Below are 23,117 nucleotides of genomic sequence, written 5' to 3'. Positions count from 1 at the left end.
TCTCCACTGAATTCAAGTGAAGTTTTTCTGTCAGCTGTAATGAGATCAGAGTTTCATCGTAAGCCTCTTAATGACAACGTGCATGAAGCCCTTAGTTTCTGTTGATTTATTTTTTATTTATTTTTTATTTATTTACTTAAGAATTTTCAAGGACTGACATAGAGAATGATGCCACTTCTGTTTGATTTTAGATTACTGTAAGAGATTCATGAGCTTCTGGTACCTATATGGTCAGTCCTTCAAGAAGTGTGAAAACTAGTGATTGCTGAAGGAGAGGCACAGACTGGTAGCGAAAGTTTCTCCTAGGAAATTTTCAGACAAAAATTCGTTCTGCTTTATGGTCATCTGGGTACAGAAAATATATAAACTGAAGTCAAAAGAAAACTATATTTGAAATACAAAAGAATAACAGTAATATAACTGACTGAGTAGTATGAGGTTAATTACATAAGTTAAATTAATTAATTATTTAATTAATTAAAAAAAAAAAAAACATCAGGAGAATGTCTACTTGCATTTTATCTTGGTTCTAATGCAGTTGTTTTAACCTTACTTTTAATGTACACAAGTGTAGGTAGCAGGAAGGTAATCTTGCCTAGTGAGCTCTTGAACTATTGCTAGTAATGGCCATAAATCTTACACTTCTGTATCAGCACAGTATTTAGAAAATGCTCGAGCTATCATAGTGAAGAGGGGACACAAAAATACAGACTAGAAAATATGGGCTTCCTATTTGCAATATGGGCTTGTTTTGTATTCTCTGCTGTCATACTGTAGGGGAAAGCAATCACAGGAACAAGCTGCCATGGATATGCTTTTGCATTACTTAGACGGCATAATACAGGTAGGCAAGTGTTTTCAATATAACAGGGGCTATACCATGAATAGAGAGTTAGGTATACATTTGGCTCTGTAAACTTCTGTGTATGTATTCTCATTTTATGAGGTGAAGGAGAAAGTTCTTCACTAGCAAATATTGCTCTACCTGAGGATATTGAATGAACTATAGCTTTCCCTTTCTTCAGAAATTTTAGTAGGTGCCTGCTCTTTCTGTGGCTTTCATTCAGAACAAGACTTTAAGAGCAAGATTTCAAGACTGGCAGCAATTCTTAGTACCCAGCTAACCCACAGAAATCTGAGCTGTGAAAAGTCATGATTTTTTTTCCCTTGATAATCTTAAACACCTGCCATATCATATGGTTGACATTGCTGGCATATATCTTTGATCACCTGTAAATTACAAAAAGCTCCTTGAAACCTATTTTACAGTGATGAAATCGATACAGTGCTCATCTCTATATCAGGATGCCAAGACTTTCCAGTGGACAAAAAATAGAAAAGAAAGAAACCCATTGTGATGGCTTCTTCTTACTAACAAAATAAGACAGTAGAATGCTTTATAGAAATTAATAAAGGAAATAAGTGTTTTTACATAAAATTAGTGGGAGGGGACTTAGATCTGTAATGGCTTCCCGGTGAACTATCTCAGAGCTAGAAGATGACAATGAATTTGGTGTTTTGAAATATTTATTATTAGGAAATGTTTTGTGTAATTTATGAATACTTATTAACTAGATAGTCACGTATTTCTAGAAGAGATGTAATTTTTATCAATAGTTACAAGTGTCAATAGTTAAAATAAGTCATCCTACATAAGAATTTTTAAGAAGATGGTTAAGGAGAAAGGATGTTATATAAGACTATTGACAGATAACTTAGAAGAAATATTTACATGAATTTCTGTATAAGGTAACTACATTCATCTGTATAAAATCGTCGATAAGATAATCATTGATAATCATTGATTAACTAAGTAAATGCTCAGCATCTTTAAGGAAAGGAACAGATTAGAATATATTTGCATAACTTAGATGTTTGCAACTGGTTTGGCTTTCTATGCTTCATTCTCGACTGCTGCTCTTAAAGAGCAAGCTGATGAAACTGTGATTTATCATTGTGATAGAAGAGAGAATGGAAGACTGGAAAAACCCAGTAATGCTTATCTTTGAAAGGAACAAGAAGAAGGAAGCCAGACATTTTAGAATAAAAAGACTAACTTCCATTCCTAAGGAATTTTTCAGATAGTCATATTTTACTATTAACCTGGAAGAAAAAAAAAATAAAAAATTAGTGGATACCCTTTTCCAATCTATCAAATCTCTTTCTGCAGTATGCAAACAGGTTTTGCAGAAAGAAAGACTACAAACAGTAGTTATCAAATAGGCTTTTAACTCTGTTTTTTCTGTGTTGTTCTCACAAGCAATCAAGGGAAACACTCTACATGCAAAAATACAAATGAATGAACAAATGTTTGAAATCTGTTTCAAGAGTAGATAGAACAGATTTGCTTCCAGTATTGGGAGAACATTTTGAGCTATTACAGTCATTGCTTCTTCTTTTCAGTGATGATCTTTATGGTAGTGCAGAGTTCACTTTTTGCATTTGCAGATGACAGCAAACTGAGAGTCTGTGCTAGAGCTTTGGAAGCCAGGATTAGATAACCAGCCTGAGCATTTATCAGCAGTGTCATGCTGCTGCAAAAAAAGACAAAGAGTGAAGAAACCAGATAGGTTTTTACACCTTGACTCTTGAAATCTCAGAGCTGTTAACATCATTGTGGTGGAAGATGTATCACAAAACTGGACAAAAAGTAGTGTTATGGGCTGATATTTTATATGCAAAATGTATGAACACCCAAGTGCGTATACACAGCTATAGATAAATGATTTAACATGCTTTATATATGTAATATACTTGAAATAGGTAGTCTCTTTTAGGTAACAGTTGAGTAAAGTGAACAGCAGCAAACATAAAGTGTCCAGTAAAAGCATGTAGCCCATCAAAATAAATTGTCAGTTATATGAATTAACTAGTCTTCTTCAGAACATTAGCTATGGCTGAATGCTCCCTAATGAGAGGGAGTGTTGAACACTGTGAACATTGTGTTGAACAGTAAAACTATTTAAGACATAGAGAATTACTTGGAATAATTGAGTTAATTTCTGGGGCAGTTGATCTTCTGTGCAATTGTCATTTAATTATATGCACTTTTCTGTAAGTTTTAGATCAGTGAATAGAAAAAAATCTGTTCTGCTAAAACAATTATGGGATATGTTTACTAGCATTTAGTAGTTTTATATTTAATGGTAATATTAACTCTTAATTCTGCTGTGGAAAATTGATGTTATATGAAATTTGGACTAGATTTTTTTTTTCCCCATTTACTGTACATCTAAAATAACTATATTTCAGATCAAATTCAGCTTCCATTGTTGATAACATAAAGGTTGCTATTGGCTTCTGGGGCAGAATTATTCTTCCTTTTCTCCTCATTTGTAGACTTTTACGTCCGTCTACAGTTTGTATGTTGTTCTCATGCCAGTGTTCTATAGAAAATATGAAGAATCAGTCTTCACATCTGTGTAGCAACTTGTTCCTGCATGTGTAGCAGGAACTGCCACCTGGCTCTTTTCCTTTTTGAACTGATAGTAAGCATGGGATATTTGGATCTCTTCCTTTGAACACTGCTCTTCAAACTTCTGTATTCACTTGCATCTCATTTTCTTAAAGGGCAGAAGGGAAAAGAAGAATGTATGTATGGAAGAATAAAGAAAGTATTGAATTAACTATTGACATTAAATCTGTTGTTGATGTCTTTAGTCTCTACCTTCAGTGGCAAGAATTATCAAAAGAGGAGAGGGTCTGCAGCTAAAGCTAAACAGTAGATGACAGGAAATGTCATAAGACAGAAATTTACAATAAAGTCACTGAAACAGTGATATGGGAATTCCTGAGTCTGTCACAGACTTCTTGTGTTATCTGAATGAAAATTACCAAGGAGAAATGAAGACATGAATTCCCATATTCATCTTCTCATTTCAGATTTTATTTATTATCTGGGACTGATGATGTCAGTTCTTCTGTCAGAAGTTGCTTGGAAGATACGTTCCTTATCTATCGAGTGTTCTCATAATATGGTCATAGAAAATACAAAATTATCGTGGTAGATCGGTAGAGAAAGTATGTTTGCTAAGTCTATATATAATTTTAGATATTGTTGCTATATCAATCGTGAAATTATGAAAGCAAGAGGAAGACAATGCCTAAACTATTTAACTGGAGTCCAATGAGTCAATTCAATAGAAACATTTCAATTATAATATCCAATTATTTGGAGGTTGTATAGGTGAACCACTAATTGGCAATTGATTTTAGAATTATACCAAATGTAATAGAAATCAGTTTCAGCACTTTCTTCAGTATTAGAATAACAACAAATCTTTTATTGGTTACCACAGCAAGAGTTTCCTGCCAAAATAAAGGTTTTCTTCTTCTCTTTGGAAATTGACGTTCCTATCCTGTCTTATAGACAAATGATTTGTGGCACCATGGTAAAGTTCTTGGCATTTGCAATTACTTTCATGCTACAGGAGTGAATACACTTCAGAGCTGGGTAGAGATAAATCAGTTGCCAAGGGGACAGAATGTCAAGTAGAGAAAAAACCACAGGGGATATCTAAGGCTGGGAGATGCCACATAATACCTGGCAGAAGCTCTCAGACTCAGGCATTCAGTGGGCTGTAACCAAGCGAAAAAAAATTGACTTATAAAGGACTTCAGATTGCTTTGTGAGGAGTGATTAAGGGCAGTCACCTAATATGATTATCAGCTCCAAACCTGTTTTCTGTTCAGAAGACACAGTGGAGTTCAGGTCCCAAAGGCTTCATGGCACAGTGGTTTGAATGGGGGAGGGATGCAGGGGGGTGGGGGGAGGGACGGGAATGTAACACTGAATAGGAGGTGCATTGGGACTCGAACCCAGGCTCCGGCTAGCCTTAACACACACTGTAAATACTCACTGGTCGTGTATAAGGGTTTGGAGAGGGCTGTCATAATGAGAACTAGCTATAGATAAACTAGACTTGGACTAACAGAGTAATTGCTCAGCACTGTTAGCCCACTGCTAGTGTTTGATAACTCCTTGGTATAAGAAAATACCTGTGGGGAAATTACACAATTCAATTTACTATCTGTAGATTGATGTCTGTATTTCACATAATACCCACTTGCTCAGTTGTGAAAACAGGAATTCTGAAGGCTCAGAAAAGGCAAGTAAAAGGAGTATGGAATTAATTGCAATTAATTTATTAAGTAGTATAATTGCAAAATCATAGAATATCCCAAGTTGGAAGGAATATGCAAGGATCATTGAGCCTAACTTGTGGACAGAACTGCACAGGACTACCTAAAATTTAAATCATCAGTCTGAGAGTATTGTTGAAATTCTTCTTGAACTCCAACAGGTTTCATGCTCTGACCGCATCCCTGGGGAGCCTGTCCCAGTGCCCCAAAACCCTCTGGGTGCAGCACCTTTCCCTAACACCGAGCCTGATCCTCCCCTGTCCCAGCTCCATGCCAGTCCCTCGGGTCCCGTCGCTGTTCCCAGGGAGCAGAGCTCAGTGCCTGCCCCTCTGCTCCCCTCATGAGGGAGCTGCAGGCTGCCAAGAGGCCTCCCCTCAGCCTGCTGTGATCTGGGATGAACAAACCAAAGGGACCTCAGCTGCTCCTCATATGTCTTCCCCTCTAGACCCTTCACTACCCTTGTAGTCTTCTTTTGCACACGCTCTAATACTTTTATGTCTTTATTATATTGTGTCACCTAAAACTGCATGCAGTTCTTGAGGTGAGGCCACACCAGCACAGAGCAGAGCAGGACAATCCCTTCTGTCGACCAGCTAGCAGTGCCCTGCTTGCTGCACTCCAGGGCACGGCTGGCCCTTTGGGCTGCCAGGGCACACTGCTGGCCAAGATCCCTTTCTGTGGGTCTGCTCTCCAGTCCCTTGTCCTCCAGTCTGTACATGTAGCTAGGGTTGTTCCATCCCAGGAGCAGAATTTCGCTTTTGTTAAACATTTATGGTTGTTGATTGCTCTGCCCTCTGGCCTATCCAAGACCTCTCTGAAAGGCCTACTTCTGAGTAAGTCAATAGGTACTCCTAATTCAGTGTTATCTGCAAACTTACTTAGTATGAATTTGCGTTCTGTGTCCAGATCATTTGTAAAAACATTGAAGAGAACTGGCACCAACATGGAGCCCTGGGAAACCCCACTAGAGACTGGCTCTCTAGCCTAATGCAACCCCATTTACCATAACTGTGTAAGATTGACCTGTCAGCCAATTTTTCACCCATCATATTATTTATTTGTCTAGCTGTACGTTGGACATTTTCTCTAGAAGGTTTACATGAGAGATAGTATCAAAACCTTTGCTGAAATCGCCCCCCCCCCCAAATTACTTCTACTGCCTTCTCTTGTTCAAGAAGATGGGTAAACTTGTTGTAAGAGGAAATTAAGTTTGTTAATCATGACTTTTCCCTTGTGAACCCATGTTGGCTATGACCAATCTCTGCAATGTCTTTCAAGTGTTTGTCACTAACTCCCAGAATAATCTCCATAATTTTACGGAAGGCCTGTCAGGCACTGAAGTGAGCCTGACAGGCCTTCAGTAATTACCATGATTTTTGTAATTCTCTGGATTTGTTTGTATTGACTCTATGATATTTCTAGCTAATGTCTGGGAGGTTGAAGTCACCCATAAGGACAGGGGCAGTTGATCTGGAGATGTCCCTTAATTCTTTGTAGAATAATTCAGAGGTGGTATATTCCTGGCTGTGTGTCCTGTAGTAGACTCCCAGAAAAACATCGGCTTTATTTGCTTTTCTCTTAGTCCTTACCCAGAGGCTCTAAACTATGTCTTGCACCTGGGCTGGGGCAATCTCTAGTGCAAATACAAACTGACTGGAGAATAGATTGAGAGGACTTGGGGAGGTGAAGGACTTGGGGGTGTTACGTGGTGAGAAGCTCAACATGAGCCAGCAATGTGCGCTTGAAGCACAGAAAGCCAACCATATCCTGGGCTCCATCAAAAGAAGCATGGCCAGCAGGTCAAGGGAGGTGATTCTTCCCCCCCTCCTCTTGTGAGACCCCATCTGGAGTATTGACTGGGGCCCCCTGTATAAGAAAGACATAGACCTGATAAAGCAGGTGCAGAGGAGGGCCATGAAGATGATCAAACGTCTGGAACACTTCTCCTGTGAAGACAGGCTGAGAAAGTTGGGCTTCTTTAGCCCAGAGAAGAGTTGGCTACAGGACTCTTACAGTGCTCTTTAAGTACTTAAACATGGCCTACAGGAAAGCTGGGGAGGGAGCCTTCTTCAGGGTGTGTAGTGATAGGAAAAGGGGTAATGGCTTTCAACTAAGAGAGGACAGATTTAGATTAGATATTCCTAAGAAATTCTTTGCTCAGTGGGTGGTGAAGCACTGGAACAGGTTGCCTGGAGTTGTTGATTAGTGTTTGTTGTTAGGTGTTGATTAGTTGTTGTTGATTAGGGAATCAACTCCCTGGAAGTGTTTAAGGCAAGGTTTGATGAGGCCCTGGGCAGCCTGCTCTAGTGGGTGGCATACCTGCCCATGTCAGGGGAGTTGGAATTAGATGATCTTTTAGATCCCTTACAACCCAAACAACTCTATGGTTCGGTGATTCTATGATTCTGTGGTTATGTCCACTTCTGATAGATGACCTTATATGTTTAATTCTAGCCATGTTTATGAGTTATGTGTTTAAACTACATGGACATATTCAAAACATATATTTGTTCTCCTTGGTTATGCTGCCATGAAGTTGTTCAGATTTGAGACTGCATGTATTTTTCTCTGAAAGAATTCTTTGCTGTAACAGTGCTAATAAAAACTAGAAGAGTAGAACTGAATGTGTGAATGGCTTATTGCCTAACTTTATACAATTTCAATTGGTTGATATGCTGTGTAACAACCTGAATATGAATTTAACTAAATTCTGTATTTTGGAGTGTGTAACGGGCATTAGATTTGAATGACTGACTAGAAAGAAAAATCAAACCCAGTGGAACATAGGAGTTTGTTAACTGTAAGAGCTAAGTTAGCATGATACTTGAGGGTAAAGGAACAAAATGCTAGACAAAATGCTAGAGAAAGAGAGAAAATGAGTGAATATTTTGTAATAATTTGATGTCTATGTACTTTTTATAATACTCAACTCTAAGGAGAGGCAGGAGTATATTGTGATTGCATGTTACTCATATATTGCAAATTAAATGATGAAATAATTTTTTTTATACCAGGTATCTTGGCAGTAAGGTATCAGGAAGCATGTGCCACCCTGTGATGAGAGGAAATCTTGGCTGTGTGGTACCTGAACAATAAATAGAAAAATAAAGAACATAAGCTATGACATTTTACACCTGCCCAGACAAACAGATACTGTGAAGCAGCCTTGCTTGCTTCTCATTGATCTTCCTTCTAGTACATGGAATCAGAAAACACATAAATGTGTTGTTGGTTGTTGGCTGTTTTTTGTTTATTTGTTTCTGACATTCTACCTGATATTGCTAACAAGTATGATGGAGAAGATGGAGAAGCTTAGCCAGATGAGACCTACAAGTATCTTCCTTTTGTTTATAATCAGTGACCAGTTCATCTCCCCAGATGTTTGCTTGGGGTGGTGCTGGAATAAATTGTGAATGATATTAAGGGTTAAGTAAATGTTCCTTCCGGAATGTTGCAGTGCTAAGTTTCAGGCAGAAACCTTTGTCTCAGGAGGAGGCAGACAATCTAAAAAGTCACTTCAGACAGTCACTTCATCACTTCTGTTCAGGAACAGATTTCTTGCTTTGATTTGTTGGGAGGAATATTGGACTCTCTGGACTTCTTCCTCATAGTTTGTTAGACTTGCTCAGAACATCTTTGGTGCATTGACTTGACCTCAGGAGGCAGGGGAGTTCTCTGCTGGTGTTGGGGCAACAAGTGAAAATACTGGAGAGGGTTAACCTCCTGAGTTGGCTGAATGCAGCCAATGCAGCCTTTGAACTGAACACTGTCTACAGCGATTTTTTCTTTTTCTTTGTCAAGGGCTGTATTAATCCTCCTCCTTTACACTGATTCTTCCAGCTGAAGGGAAAACCCTGAAGTGGACAAAGACACCATTTTTTAAACTTGCATGGTAGCCAAAAAGCTGTCTTAACAAGATTCATATTTTGTGCCCCATATGTCACCTTTAGTCATGTGTGTCTTTCATATTTGTCTTTCTGAAAATACTACAAAATACTGTTTTCATTTTGTTTGTCTTCCCCCCTTTTTTTTTTCTTTCCTTTTTCTTTTTTTTTTTTTTTTTTTTTTTAATTTTTATTTATTTATTTATTTATTTATTTATTCTGGGGGAGAGAAGGGGAGGAAGAGTGAGGAGGATGCAGCTACAGTAAATACACAGTTATATGCTTGTTGACTACTCAAAGATGAGTAGTACTCAAAAATCACATTAGCATACATTGATTTTTAAGTGTATGAGTGGTTTCATTTATCAGGCTTAGTTGTAAAATTCTCTTGTAAACAATACATATGAATATATATCTATGTACATATATGTATAAATGAATACATATAAAAAGAACTGCTTTACCTTAAATGAAAACCACATCATAAAATTATTATTTCAAGCTAACAGACACTAACCAGTACATTTTATTTGCTCAGGTATATTAATTAATAGAGTGAGACTGTATTTCAGTAGAGAAATACTAGATATGTTTGCCTAGACACTCTGTAGTGATCATCACATGATCAGTGAGTGCAACAATGTTTGGACCTACTGTGTTAATGTGTTTGAGTATGACACATGTGCAAAGAGACCAGTGTACCCAAAATGTGCTGACTCACTGTATGTGCCATCTGTATAACTGCAGAAGCTTGAGATGTCCAGATTTCTGGTAGCCACAGAGATCAGTAGTCTGATTCTACACAAATGTAGAAATCCTGTACTGAATTCTTCTCAATTTCTATGAAGATCTGTTGGGGGAAGATGTTATATGTGGATTACATGTCCTAGTAACCTAGTTTGCAGTACATCAGGTCCTTCTTCATTTTAAGAACCGATGCTCTAAAACACACAGTTTGGTGGTGTCATATATGTCTTAAAAATTTGCAAAGCAGTTGTCCTTGTACAAAGTGGAAAAATATCAGGTACTTCCTAGAGGAAACTTGTAGTTCCTGAATCTCCCCTGTTCCAAAAATGTATGGAAATATTCATGGCAATGTCAGACATTTTCAGTTAAATTGCCAGAAGCTGAGCACTATGAATCAGTTTTCATGTGTTTCAACCTCACTGTTAGTTGTTTACTTGACAATGGAGTCTACGTGTCATTTATTGGTAAGGATGACATGCTACATGCATTGTAGTAACATCATTTAGCAGACACTAATACCACTTGTAGCGTTTTTGCATCGAAGAGTGTGTATATATATATTTATATATTTCTTGAATTCTAATACATATATAATATGTATATTATATAATACATATATAATATACAATGCATATATATATATCATATAATATACATATTATGTATGTATTAGAATTCAAGAATTTCACTGTATACTGTATTCATTCAGATAAATTAGACTAACCAAAAATATTTAAAAAATTAAGAAGATAGCATAGCTGCATTGTCCTCAAACAAGATCTTTAAAACTGTACAAAGATTATGTGTTATAGATTAGGATGATGGAAACAAAAACCTTGTCCATCACTTGTTTTTCTTCAGTGCAGAGGTTTCAAATCTCTGAGGATACTTAAATGTTTCTTGCTTGTTTAATGTCTGTCTGATTTTTTTATTTAGAATGTCATAAAAATGTCTTTATGTGATGAATTGCTAACCCTTCCTATTTCATATAATGCAGTAACATGAACTATCATAAATTAATGCATATTAAAGCCGAGGGCAGGATTCTACTCCTAATGTGTTTTTCTTACCGAATAGGAATTGTGTATGATGGGCTGGATCCCTGGCTAGTTCAAAGGAACTCGGTACAGTGCTAACCGGTTTTACAGGAGCATCTAACTCTCCAGACCATGTCAGGATTTGATCTGATTTGTTTATGAGTATGGTTTTACATTTCCTTGGCAGGATGTTCTTTTTTGGGGTAAAAGTTGGAGAGAAATTTGTACCTGGAATCCAGGTACAAATACAAACACTATACAAACAGTATAGCTTCAAAAATATAAAACAGTTATTGGTAATGCAATACTATATTATCACAAGCAGACTTTTCTAACTCACATAATGACAGTGGTATCTTCTGTAGTAATTTTGACACAATTTTAAGTCAGTGTTGCCTATTTCAAACTTGGGCATCTAAACTCAGGTATTTACAGAGCCACTTTGAGCAGTGATTTTCCTGATTTTCATAGCTATTGAACACAGTCTTTATATCTGCCATATGTTTCACAGTACAAACTGTATTTCACAGTCTTAAAAACAACAACAAAAAGAAAATAAAACAACAACAAAACATTAATTGATTTGGGTGTGAGTAGAAGTCCTATAGTCAGGTACCTGCACGCAGCTTTGCAGGACCAATATTTCTATCCCCAGCAGTGACTGAGCACACAAGAACTTGTCAGCTGTTGTGATTCTTCTGCTCTGGGTGGCCCTATCACAGTTGCCCCAAGAAGCTCTTCACAATTTGCAGCACGTCTTGTGGGCTTATCTGTGCTAGTTTTTGACTAGCTTTGCTATGCACTGGGGTCACAATAGAGTGAAATGCCATACAGGCTATCTGTACAAGTATGTATCTAACAGGTCTGGCTGTTTATAGTCCCCCAGGTTATGCTCTGCGTTGATGCAGCTTTGCATCAAAGGTGAGTCAATGCTAGCTGAGACATGTCTTACAAACTGTGATCACTGCAATGATTCTGTATGCATTCTGAGTACTTGACTATCGAGTGCTGGTTCCATTTCCTATATGTCCAACTGTTGCTGCATGACAGGGTGAAAGCAGGTGGTTGCCAAGTGCAACAAAATATTTAGATACATACAAGCCAGCCAGGATCCATATCCTGTAATTAAAGTTCCATTGCAGTTCCTGACAGTTCCTCTCTGACTTCTCTTTAACCAGTTTTGAAAAAACACCTGTTCCTCTGCTTACATGTCGGTCTTGCATTAAATATTAATCCTCTCTTACCTCAATCCCTTAGGCTCACATTTTATAATATGGGAATGACTACAATGACCTGTAAAATATAAAAAGAGAAAAAACAGGTTATGCAATATGTGGAGAAGGAAATTCCTCTCTTAATTAGGTCTAGCAGAAATTTAGAAATTTAGAAATTTAGAAATTTAGAATTTAGAAATTAAAAAAGCAATACAAAATAACTGACTTTTGTCTCTTTTCTTCCTGGAATAGAATAAAAAGATTTTGAAGAAGGAAAAAAAAAAAAAAAGAATAATCACGATCACATATTATGTAACATAATAAACAGATTTCTAAAAATAGATTATGAAGTATCAGAGAAGGAAAGATATCAAAGGAAAATCTTAGTAAGAACAAAGAATAATAAAGTGAAATGAAATAAAGTAAGACACAATCCTGCTCAGAAGGAATGCTCTGCTCTTTCATATCCTGGTAGATTCAGGAAATAAACATATTAAAGCACATTGCAGATTCAAACTTATGTAGAGAAAAGAACGGGTACTTTCTTATATAAGTGAATCTTTGCCATGTTGAAAACAGCTATAAAACAAATTTTGCGAATTGTAAATATGCAAATTGTGAATATGTACCACCGTGACTCTACCACTGTGATACATACCACTGAAGTCTTCTGAAGAATGGTTTCAGACTACAGTGTGGTTTGTTACAGAATACAGAAAGTATCTAGTGAATAATTCCAGTTAATCACTAAATTATATTTACAAGGCAGTCTGATCCTTATGAGGCTTGAATTGCAATGTCAATTACAGGTGAGGTCTTCAGTAGCTGCTGTTGCTCAACAATTCCTTTAATAGTAGGACACACTATAGCTGTGAGTAAAGAGATGAGACTAAAGTGATGCTAAGTTTTGTCTTTATTTTGTTTAGTTAAAGGTACTCTGACCTTTGTCAAGTCACCTTTTCTTAAGTAAAGGTAAAGTAATAAAATATGATATTATTTACTTAAATCATAAAGAGACTTTAAGTTGCATTTCAAAGGATTCAGATATTTTTGTGGATGTGTTCCTACAAAGTGTCTCAGGAAAAAAAACAAAACAAAACAAAACAAAACAAAACAACGAGCCATTGCTCCTTGTCCTATCACTCCACTCCCTGACAAGGAGTCCCTCCCCAGCTTTCCTGTAGGCTCCCTTTAGGTACTGGAAGGCTGCTATAAGGTCTCCCCAGAGCCTTCTCTTCTCCAGACCGAACAATCCCAACTCTCTCGGCCTGTCTTCATAGGAGAGTTGCTCCAGCCTCTGGAGCATCCTCGTGGCCCCTCCTCTGGAATTGTTCTAATGTGTTCATGTCTTTCTTGTGTTGGAGGCATCAGAGCTGAATGCTGTACTCCAGGTGGGGTCTCATGAATGCAGAGCAGAGGGGGACAATCACCTCCCTTGACCTGCTGGCCATGCTGATTTTGATGCAGCCCAGGATATAGCTGGCTTTCTGGGCTGCAAGCGCACATTTCCAGCTCACGTTGAGCTTCTCATCAACCATTACACCTAAGTTCTCAGGGCTGCTCTTAATCCCTTCTCTACCCAGCCTGTTTTTGTGCTTGGGATTGTGCTGGTCCAGGTGCAGGACCTTGCACTTTGTCTTACAGACCTTTATGAGGTTCACACAGGCCCACTTCTCAAGCCTGTCAAGGTCCCTCTAGGTGGCCTCTCATCCCTCCAACATTCAACTGCTCCACTCAGTTTGGTGTTATCATCCTGGGAAAGTTCCTGAAATGTCCAGGTTCTTAGTTGTGCTCTACTAGACACTGCGGCTAAAAGGGTCTAACCAGGAGAGAAAGATGAAGGGTCAGTGTATACGAAATTAGATGCCCTGCTGAGAGATATAGATTCAAATTCTCATTCAACAAAATCTTCAGTTTTTAAGGCTCTGAATTATAGTCTATCGGGATGAAATTTTTTTAAAATTAAATAGTCCAAAGTGGTTTCTGTCAATCTGATCACCAGAGAAGGATGTCCAGATAACAGGAACTAATATTTTGATGACCCATTTCTTCCCCTGGGCTTTATGTTGAAGTTTCTGTTTTGCTTGTTTCCTCCCACATTATGCCACAACTGGACTGCAAGAAACCATCAGTTCTTTTCTGTCACTGTATGCAACCTTTTTGATGCGTCTGGTCTAGTCTATTTAGGAAAACAAAAACTGAAACATTTTAGAACACATTCTGTATTTCTTTCTTTTTGTACTAATGATTTTGGATTTGATATTTCTATAATTTCATCCACCTAGCCCCATATTCAGAAAACTATAAGTATTTAGCTGTCATTCCCTAGCAAATACCTAAGCTCCCCAGCTAGATATTGTCCAAATGTGAAGATACCAATTATTGGCAGAGTACTGAGCATTACTGGTGTGTGCTTGTCACACATTTTGAAATTTCTGAAAAAAAAAAACAAACAAAAAGCACCCTGCAATCAACATAACTGGGCTCAATGCGGTAAGGAAGTCTTGATTACCTGCTCTTCCTTCAATTAGTTTTAAAACAAACTATGATTTGACATATATCTGTTATATCTGTAATATTTGCATTATATGCTCTTCCTGATGTTTGTAATTATTCTGTGGTGATATTTCCTATGTGATTGCAGTGTTTTGTGTAATTTATAGCATTCACAGTACTGCCTGCAATTCTTGTTTCTCTATAGGCCTGTGAGCATGGTATTATACAATTGGTATAATATAGAGCATAAGAATATCTCTTACATCTTTTACAACAGAGAGAACCCTAGAAATATTGTGATAGTCTCCTCCATTCACATGCTAAAAACTATACATTATGTTGCAGTCTATATTCATATATATATATACACATGTATAAGTTTGCATTTCATATATGGAAAGAACAGTAAGGTACTAGGTCTCTGGTATTAGTGGCATTCATTAAGTACAGCATTAACAAAATACTATTAGGGTAAAAGTGGAAAGCTATCTACAGTGAGTGGATCTGGATGCTTCATGTGATAATGAAGAAAACACGGGCACTATGAAATACAAGTAATTATGGATGGAAGACCTTCTATTACTAAGAAAATAAACTCTTGCTGAGGTATTTAGTTGCAAATAACTTCTTTTATTTACATTGCTGCTCATAACAACCATATTTTAGAAGCAGGCATTTGTTATGAAATCTACAGGTATCTTGATATTTGTAGCTGTAGAAAGGTGACAGATGCAGGAACGCAGGCTTTGGCAGGCAGCTGTCACCAGCTTCATTATCATGTGATCTCTACAACATCATGTGACAGACAGCAAGGCACTTGTCTAAGGTTTAACATACTGAAAGTAACTAGCATTTTTATTTTTTTTATTTATTTTTTATTTTCTATTCTTCTTGGTAATAAAAATGTTACAGTTTTATTTCTTTTGTAGAATTTTACTTGCTAAGTATAGACATTCAAACATGGCCTACAAGCATAACTTTCTGTGTAAATAATATACAGTGGATGTCCCTAAAGGATAGGTGTATGCTAATCATGTTTTGATTAGCGCCCTTCTCAAAGGAAACAGTATGCCAGAAAAGCTTGTTTAAGACAAACATTATATCGCAGTGATGCAGATATGTAGGTTTGAAAGGTGCTTGCTGTGCAGTGATCCACAGATATTTGGATGGTTCATTCTCTTCATTACATTTGTTTGAAACAAACTGTTGGCATAACAACACCATGCATTTGTGTGGGGTGCTGCTGTAGTAGACTTCTTATTCTTCAAATACACAAACTCACTCTTTGAATGAAAAATTATTAGTGAGTTAGATATTCTCCCTGGTATTAATTCTTCTGTCCTCCAATTGCCTATACAATCCTAGACAGTACCTGCTCATGCTATCCTTGGAGGTAACATGAAGGCGCTCATCATGGTATTCTTCTCTCTAACCACAGTAACCACTGACTTCTCCCCTAAGTGTGACCTAGACTCTTCTCAGTCAGAAAATCCTTCATGCGCAGCCCTGGTTGAAATATCCTTGCTACTAATAAAGCTTTACAGCTGAAAAGAAAACATTAAAATGTTTTATGGTTTGAACGCTATTGCAATGGCTGTCATTATATTTACTACTACATTTATTTATTTCCTATTTAAAAGTCAAAATTAAAGCTCTACCTTCCATATATTGTCTTGGTAAAATCTTCATGTATCAAATACTTTTAAGTTTATAATACGTGGAGTTAAATCAACATATATTATAATTCAACTGTATGTCATGCTTTTTCATAAGCAAATTGAAATAATGTATGTATCAATTAAACAGAAATGTAATTTTGGAACATTTCTCTAGATATGTAAACCGTCTTAGAAAAATCAATTTAGTAATTATGTCTTTGTGTTAGGGAGTGAACATTAGAAAAAAACAAACAACAAACAGACAAACAAACAAAACACAATAATTATTTTTACTTGCTCTAGAGCAGATACTTTAGATGTAACATAGCTCTGTTTAAGCACAAATTAAAGTTCTTTAAATACAAATTAAAACGTAGTTATAATTGCTGGTTTTGAGACCTGAGGTTTGGCGGGTGTGCTGTGTTTTGGTCTCACAATGCTAGAGGAACCTGTAAGCACAACTGGTATTTCCCCATTTCTTCCTGAGGCACTTAGAGATAGGGCTGTGTCCTGAAATGATGGATGTAATGTTCTTCCACTTTGGGTATTCTTTAGCCGTTTAAAAGCCACTGTATGTGATCTCCATGTCATATTGATGGTGCTTTTCTCTTCTTTTCCACTTTTGTGAAATCACAGAAAACAGGTCATGAAGACCATCATACTTAGATTATTCTTTAGGGAATGTGTCTCTTAACCCTTTCCTGAAAATCCTCATAGTGGAGTGTAAGCAAGCCTGGGGCTGGAACTGCTCACAGACTGGGAGACTGTTAAGGTGGAGGGATCATTTGTGTATGACCAGTTCTGATACTCTTTTCTGCTTATCAGCTGTTTGTCAGTCAGAAGTAGGGTACTGGGCTAGCTAGACCTGACATAGCCCTTCAACTGTTTTGTGTTATGTTCTAATTTCCAGAAGGAATATATTCCTTACTGTTAGAAAGATTTTCCTAGTGAGCAACAAGTTATTCCCTACATCCTTACAATAGCCCTATACTGAAGATTTTTACAGCTTTGGTCAGTGTTCCCTTCTCCTCAACAACCTTATTTTTTTTTGCAGACCTTTTGTATAGGATCATGTTTCCTAGACTATATTACTTGTCATTCTCTTCAGGATTTTCTCCAGCTAAGCCATGTACCAAAATTTGGGCATAGCTCTCTTATTGAGACATTATTAGTGCTGAACACAGTGGAATTTCCTTTCAGGTGTCTCTAAGGCTCTGCTCCTCAGCATAGATACCAAGTGTGATGTGTGTTTTTTTGGTAATAGCTGATTGTGTTTTTTTGACACTGCTGATTGATGCCCAGCTGATGACACGCACAACACCTACATGCATTCCTGAAAAATTCCTGTCTAGACAGTTATTTCTCAACACGTTTGTACAGTTAATCAGATCTGCCTAAGTATAATGTCCTATTAATTTTAAGGATTTGTCCCTGTTTATTCTGCAACTTGCCCAAGTATTTTTGAACTCAGCCTGCTATTTCACTTGCTTGTTTCTCAAGTAACTACTGTCTGCAATTTTGATAAGTGTATTCCTAACTCCAGCAGGATAGCAACAAGAATTGGAGCAGTTGTGTACCTAGGACAGATCCCCAGTTTGAATTTGAACCCTAGGAAAATACTCTCAGGGTGTATTCTTTTGAAGGCAACATTTTGCTTACATAAGAACACTTTCACATAGATCATATTTTCCTTACATAATGTTAAATAAATCAATAGCTAAATCTCTTAATGACCCTGAAGTACATAACCTCTGCTGCTGTTGCTTATCCTCTCCCATGTACAATATAGTAACTGCTATGTAGTAAAAATAACTTCAGAATATTGTTTCTGATTTTTTAGCTTCTTCTGACATGTTTTACCAGCTTAAAAAAAGAAATTACTTTACCTATTACTTCATCAAAGGCTGGTCCACAATTAGTTTCCTTGGTCATTAGAAGGGAAATAGTTTTCCCTGCATGACTTCTGATTAAATTTAATGAAACTCTATCCCGATTTAGAAAGTCTAGAAAAAGAATTGTTTGCAAAAAGAATTTCTTGCACTAACATGACAGTTTTATTTTTAACAAATGATAACGTATGTCTTATACTGGAATTTAGATTTGTATTTTTAAGTAGTAAGAAACCTACTTTATTTATTGATTTATGGAGAACAAGAGAGTGCCATACACTAACTATTGGTAAGTTCTTACTTACAGTTGTGGATTTTTGTCTTCTGATTGTAATAAACTGAAACTATTTTTAATGAGAGAAATATTTATATTTAAAAATATAATTTCTGATGGAGTTGATGGTTGTCACAGGTTTCAGAGCTTTGTGTTGAAATAATAGTTACTAGCATGTATTATGACTATATATTCTTTTCATCATGATTCTATCTTTTAAGAGTCTAAGAGCATGCTAATTAAGTTACAGACAGCAGAATAGGTTACAAGAGCAAAAGAGCCTCTCAATACATTTTAAATTTCCTATCTTGAATCACAATGTATTAAGATTTTAGTCTGTGTTTCATACGTAGCTATAGTAACATATTTTTTGCTGCCTTTTATGTTACTTTAATGGAGTTCGGTGCTATAAGACTATTCATTTTATTCCTGTTGTTGTCCAATTACACATAACTCACATGAACATTTCAGTTGATCCTGAACTTTTTTTTTTTTTTTTTTTTTTTTTTTCTGTGATGAAAATGAATTAAAGTGCATTTGTGCTGACTAAATGTGCTTTTGATAATTATACTTATTTTACTGCTGTGTCTAATAAATTACAGGGATAGTTTTAATGGACGCTTAAGCCTATGAGTACCTTCTACTTTGTTGACCCTGCGGAAGCGTCTTTGCATTTGAAAGGATTAGACAAAAGGTGCTTCCATTTATGCTGTATCATTAATCAGTTAGATTAAGTGAATATCTAACTCTATAATAACTACATCTTTTTACATTTTTCCCCAAGGATTGACATTTAAAAAGAAGGTAGTAAAATGTTATTATTTATTTTAAATACAGAAGAAAATTGATTTTTACAGTATTTTATAAAGCAATACTACCTGTTCTCACCATTCAAGAAATTTCAGAAGAAGAAATACTTAGCTGTGATCTATCTTGTGCAGATAGCATATAATTTTGGGAGCTAGATTTTGATGTAACAGCATTTGTGGAATGGAAAGTGGGATATGCTGGCACTGTATTGGGCAAGGACTCAAATAATGGTAAACTGTAGTTTTGTCCTTGTCTTCCTCTCTGCTCAGGCTTTCTGTACCATTATGTCATCACATACAGGAGAAGGCTGACTCTTCTTTCCTTATTCCTTCCACATACCTCAGTCCTCTTGCTCTCCTTTGTAAATCACTAAGGAAGAAGTTCTCGGCTTTTATATATAATATAATATAATATAATATAATATAATATAATATAATATAATATAATATAATATAATATAATATAATATAATATAATATAATATAATATAATATTATATTATATAATATAATATTATATTATATTATATTATATTATATAATATTATATTATATAATATTATATTATATTATATTATATTATATTATATTATATTATATAATATTATATTATATTATATTATATAATATTATATAATATTATATATAATATATATAATTATATATATTATATATTTTAATATATATAATATATAATATATATATATAATATAATATATATATATATTATATTATATAATATATAATATATATAATATATATATATAGTTTAACATCTTTGATGATGACAAACAGTTGGACTTAGTATGCCCTCATTAAATTCGTGGATGACACCAAGTCAACCATATCCTGGGCTCCATCAAAAGAAGCATGGCCATCAGGTCAAGGGAGGTGATTTTCCCCCTCTATTCCACTCTTATGAGACCCCATCTGTAGTACTGCATTCAGGAGTGGGCCCCCCTGTATGAGAAAGACATGAACTCGATAATACAGGGCCCCCTGTATGAGAAAGACATGGACTTGATAAAGCAGGTGCAGAGGAGGTCCATGAAGATGATCAAAGGGCTGGAACACCACTTCTGTGAAGACAGGCTGAGAAGAGAAGGCTCCAGGAGAGCCTGGAGAAAAAGGCTGCTATAAGAGACCTTATAGCAGCCTTTCCTAGAGGAAATTCTTCACTGTGAGGTTGGTGAGGCACTGTAACAGGTTGCCCAGAGAAACTGTGAATGCCCCATCCTGGGAGGTGTTCAAGACCATGTTGGATGAGGACCTGAGCAACCTGATCTAGTGTGTGGCATCCCTGTCATGGCAGGGGGGCAGGAATTAGATGGTCTTTAAGGTCCTTTCTAACACAAGCCATTATACAATTCTACAATTCTATGATTATGGTTTCTATTACATAAGCATTTATATTGAACTACATGGAATATACACATTTTTTTTTAAAGCTGCAGTGGAACTACAAGCCAGAGACCTGTAATTTTCCCTGTTAGTGTAACTTCTCAAGGATGATTCTCTTGAATTATGGAATTATTATCATAGAAAAAGTGGTAGTCCTGTGGAACTCCTGCTATGAGCCTGTGGAGTGCCTGTGGCATCCTGTGTAGTGTTTGACTGTCAAGGACTTCCTTGTGCATGTGTTTTCCTCTATTATAAACATAAATATTAACTGTTCCAAAGTGCAAACATATTTTCTGTCTTTTTTTTTTTTTAATTAATTAATTAATTAATTAATTAATTTTTTTATTAAAGAATAGGACTTAGAAAGCTAACCAGTTCTCTTCAGCCTAACCAGTATAGCCAAAGGTCTGTACAGCCATATGTCCCTCCATAGAATAATATATGTTGTGTCTTTCAAACACCCAGGCTTTTACATATTCTTATTTTTCACGAACAAAAGAGAAAAATGGACTGATACTAGCTATCAGCAACTAATATGTAGCCAGAGCCAAATATTACTCCTGCTGGTTCTTTTGGCAATCAATTCAGTTACCTCTGTCCTGTTTGGATTTTGTCAGATGAATAAGACTTGTGGATTTTTTCAACTTAACTTGTGGATTTTTTGTATTTTATTTATTTGTTTGTTTATTTTAACTGAAGGCATTCTTACTGACCTGGAAGCCATAGGTTTTTTTTCTTCACCAAATGGTGCTGTCAGTGATCATCTTTCTGAGATAATTTAATCACAGGAATACTTACAGCAGAGTTCACCCAATTAGTAGCCACATTCTGTCAATTAAGAAAACATAAAATAATGTAGTTATCAGAATTAATTTTAATTTCTCAGTTGTTATTAGGTAGAGTTTTATATTTGTACTTTCTATGGATTTGTTTACAGTATTACTTTCCTACTCAATGTTGAAAAACAGATTATTTGTCTTTTGATTGTATTAGTGATTAACTGACACATTGTCACTTTCAAATCTTATTCTTTGGATTGCATTAAATGGATAAATTTGAGTACTTAGACATAATTATATATTTTGAATACGAGCACTAATAATGAATAATGAGCACTAATAATGAATAATTCCTACCTGAAAACAAGCTCTTACAGCTTACTGCTTGATGGATGTACTTTGTAGCATAGTATATACTCATGTCAAAATAGCAATTAAAGATACACACACAAAACAAAACAAAACAACCAAAAAAGAAAACAGCCTAAAATGAGAATGATAACCATATTCCAAGCTACAGGTTACACCTGAGACAGACCAGCAGAGTGCTCATTGCTGTTACTTTTCCTAAGTTCTTAGATGCCGTGTTTTGAATTACAGTAAATCCTTTTACTTCTATGAAATGAATGATTGTAAAAAGTATAAAAAACAAAACAAAACAAAACATAATAATATTATATTTCTGTTTCTATCTTTATATAAATATGATGGAATAAATTTAATTTATTCCCCTAAGACTTCTGTCTATGCTTAACAGTAATTAGGTACTTTGTCCTGTTGATATGCCCTATTTGCAATTTTACATTTAAGTGTCTCTTCACTGTTTACATGATTCAGACTGTACAGTAAATTCTGATTTTTCAGGACACAACAATTTAAATTAAGACTTCTAATTTCTTCTTCCAGACTTGGTACTGCAAAAACCCAGGGTCCTATATGTCTCTTATTCAGGTGTAATTAAAGAACATTGAAGATGCATTCAGAATGTATAAGATATTGCATGAGTGGGATTGAAGCCTCCAAAGTGGGCTGGCACATGAGAAATATTATTTTGCGATTTACAGAAAATTACCACACATGGCTGGTTCATCTTGCATTTAACTAGTCTGAAATAAAATCTAGATGAATAGCTGGTCCAATTAATTGTTATATATGCCTCTTTCTTTTAATACTTTTGGTCTGTGAATTATATTTCATTTTTGTTACTTAAGTTGTCTGTCTTAAACCTGACCGTGCTGAACAAGTGACAAAATTCTTGATGTGTATATGAATCCTCTTTCATTTATATTGACTAGTTCAAGCTCAGTTACCAAACCCACAAAACTGCAACAGGACAGCTGTTAGAAATACTTACCTCATCTTACCATTGTTGGAAATGGGAGCTGTAAAGGAAAAGGGACTTATTTTTCTTTATCCTAGTCATCAATATATTTATCTATATCTAGGTTGTTTTCCAGACATGTGCCATTTGGCAATCATTCTCCAGAATTAATTGCCACTCCAGGGTCCTGTGAGAACTACTGTAGCTCTGTTCAGGTATAGTCTTGACAATTCTCTATAGTAGTAAATAAATGAACATGCCTAGGAGTATTCCTGGGTGCTGCAATTAGTCCACATGGCATGGCGCATGCCTGAGGAGCTGACTGCATGCACATTCGGTTTTGGGAACTGTCTCTGGGCCATTTTCACTGCCTGGGAATTGTTCAGAGGCTGCTAGTTGGAACAGGTCTCATTTGTGCCAAATGGTCTAGTAACTTTCTAGCTGTTGCAGCTGAATTGTACTGTCT

The 23,117-nt window shown here is 36.0% G+C and overlaps 1 long non-coding RNA gene across 2 annotated transcripts in view; it reads left to right on the top strand.

The window, feature by feature from the left end:
- The window catches only part of LOC309889895, a 41,953-nt gene that overhangs the window by 12,954 nt on the left and 5,882 nt on the right, over positions 1-23,117 (top strand). Inside the window, exon 2 of one of the 2 annotated variants that reach the window (XR_014319334.1) lies at positions 22,776-22,866. The exons of the other annotated variant lie outside the window; for it this stretch is intronic. This is a non-coding gene — a long non-coding RNA (uncharacterized lncRNA). The remainder of the gene's footprint in view (positions 1-22,775; positions 22,867-23,117) is intronic. 2 annotated transcript variants of the gene reach the window in all.

Source organism: Aythya marila (genome assembly GCF_965140915.1).
Source record: "Aythya marila genome assembly, chromosome: Z".
NCBI classification, from domain to species: Eukaryota; Metazoa; Chordata; class Aves; order Anseriformes; family Anatidae; genus Aythya; species Aythya marila.
Note: the sequence above shows the minus strand (reverse complement) of the source record. Positions and strands in the feature narration are given on the sequence as shown.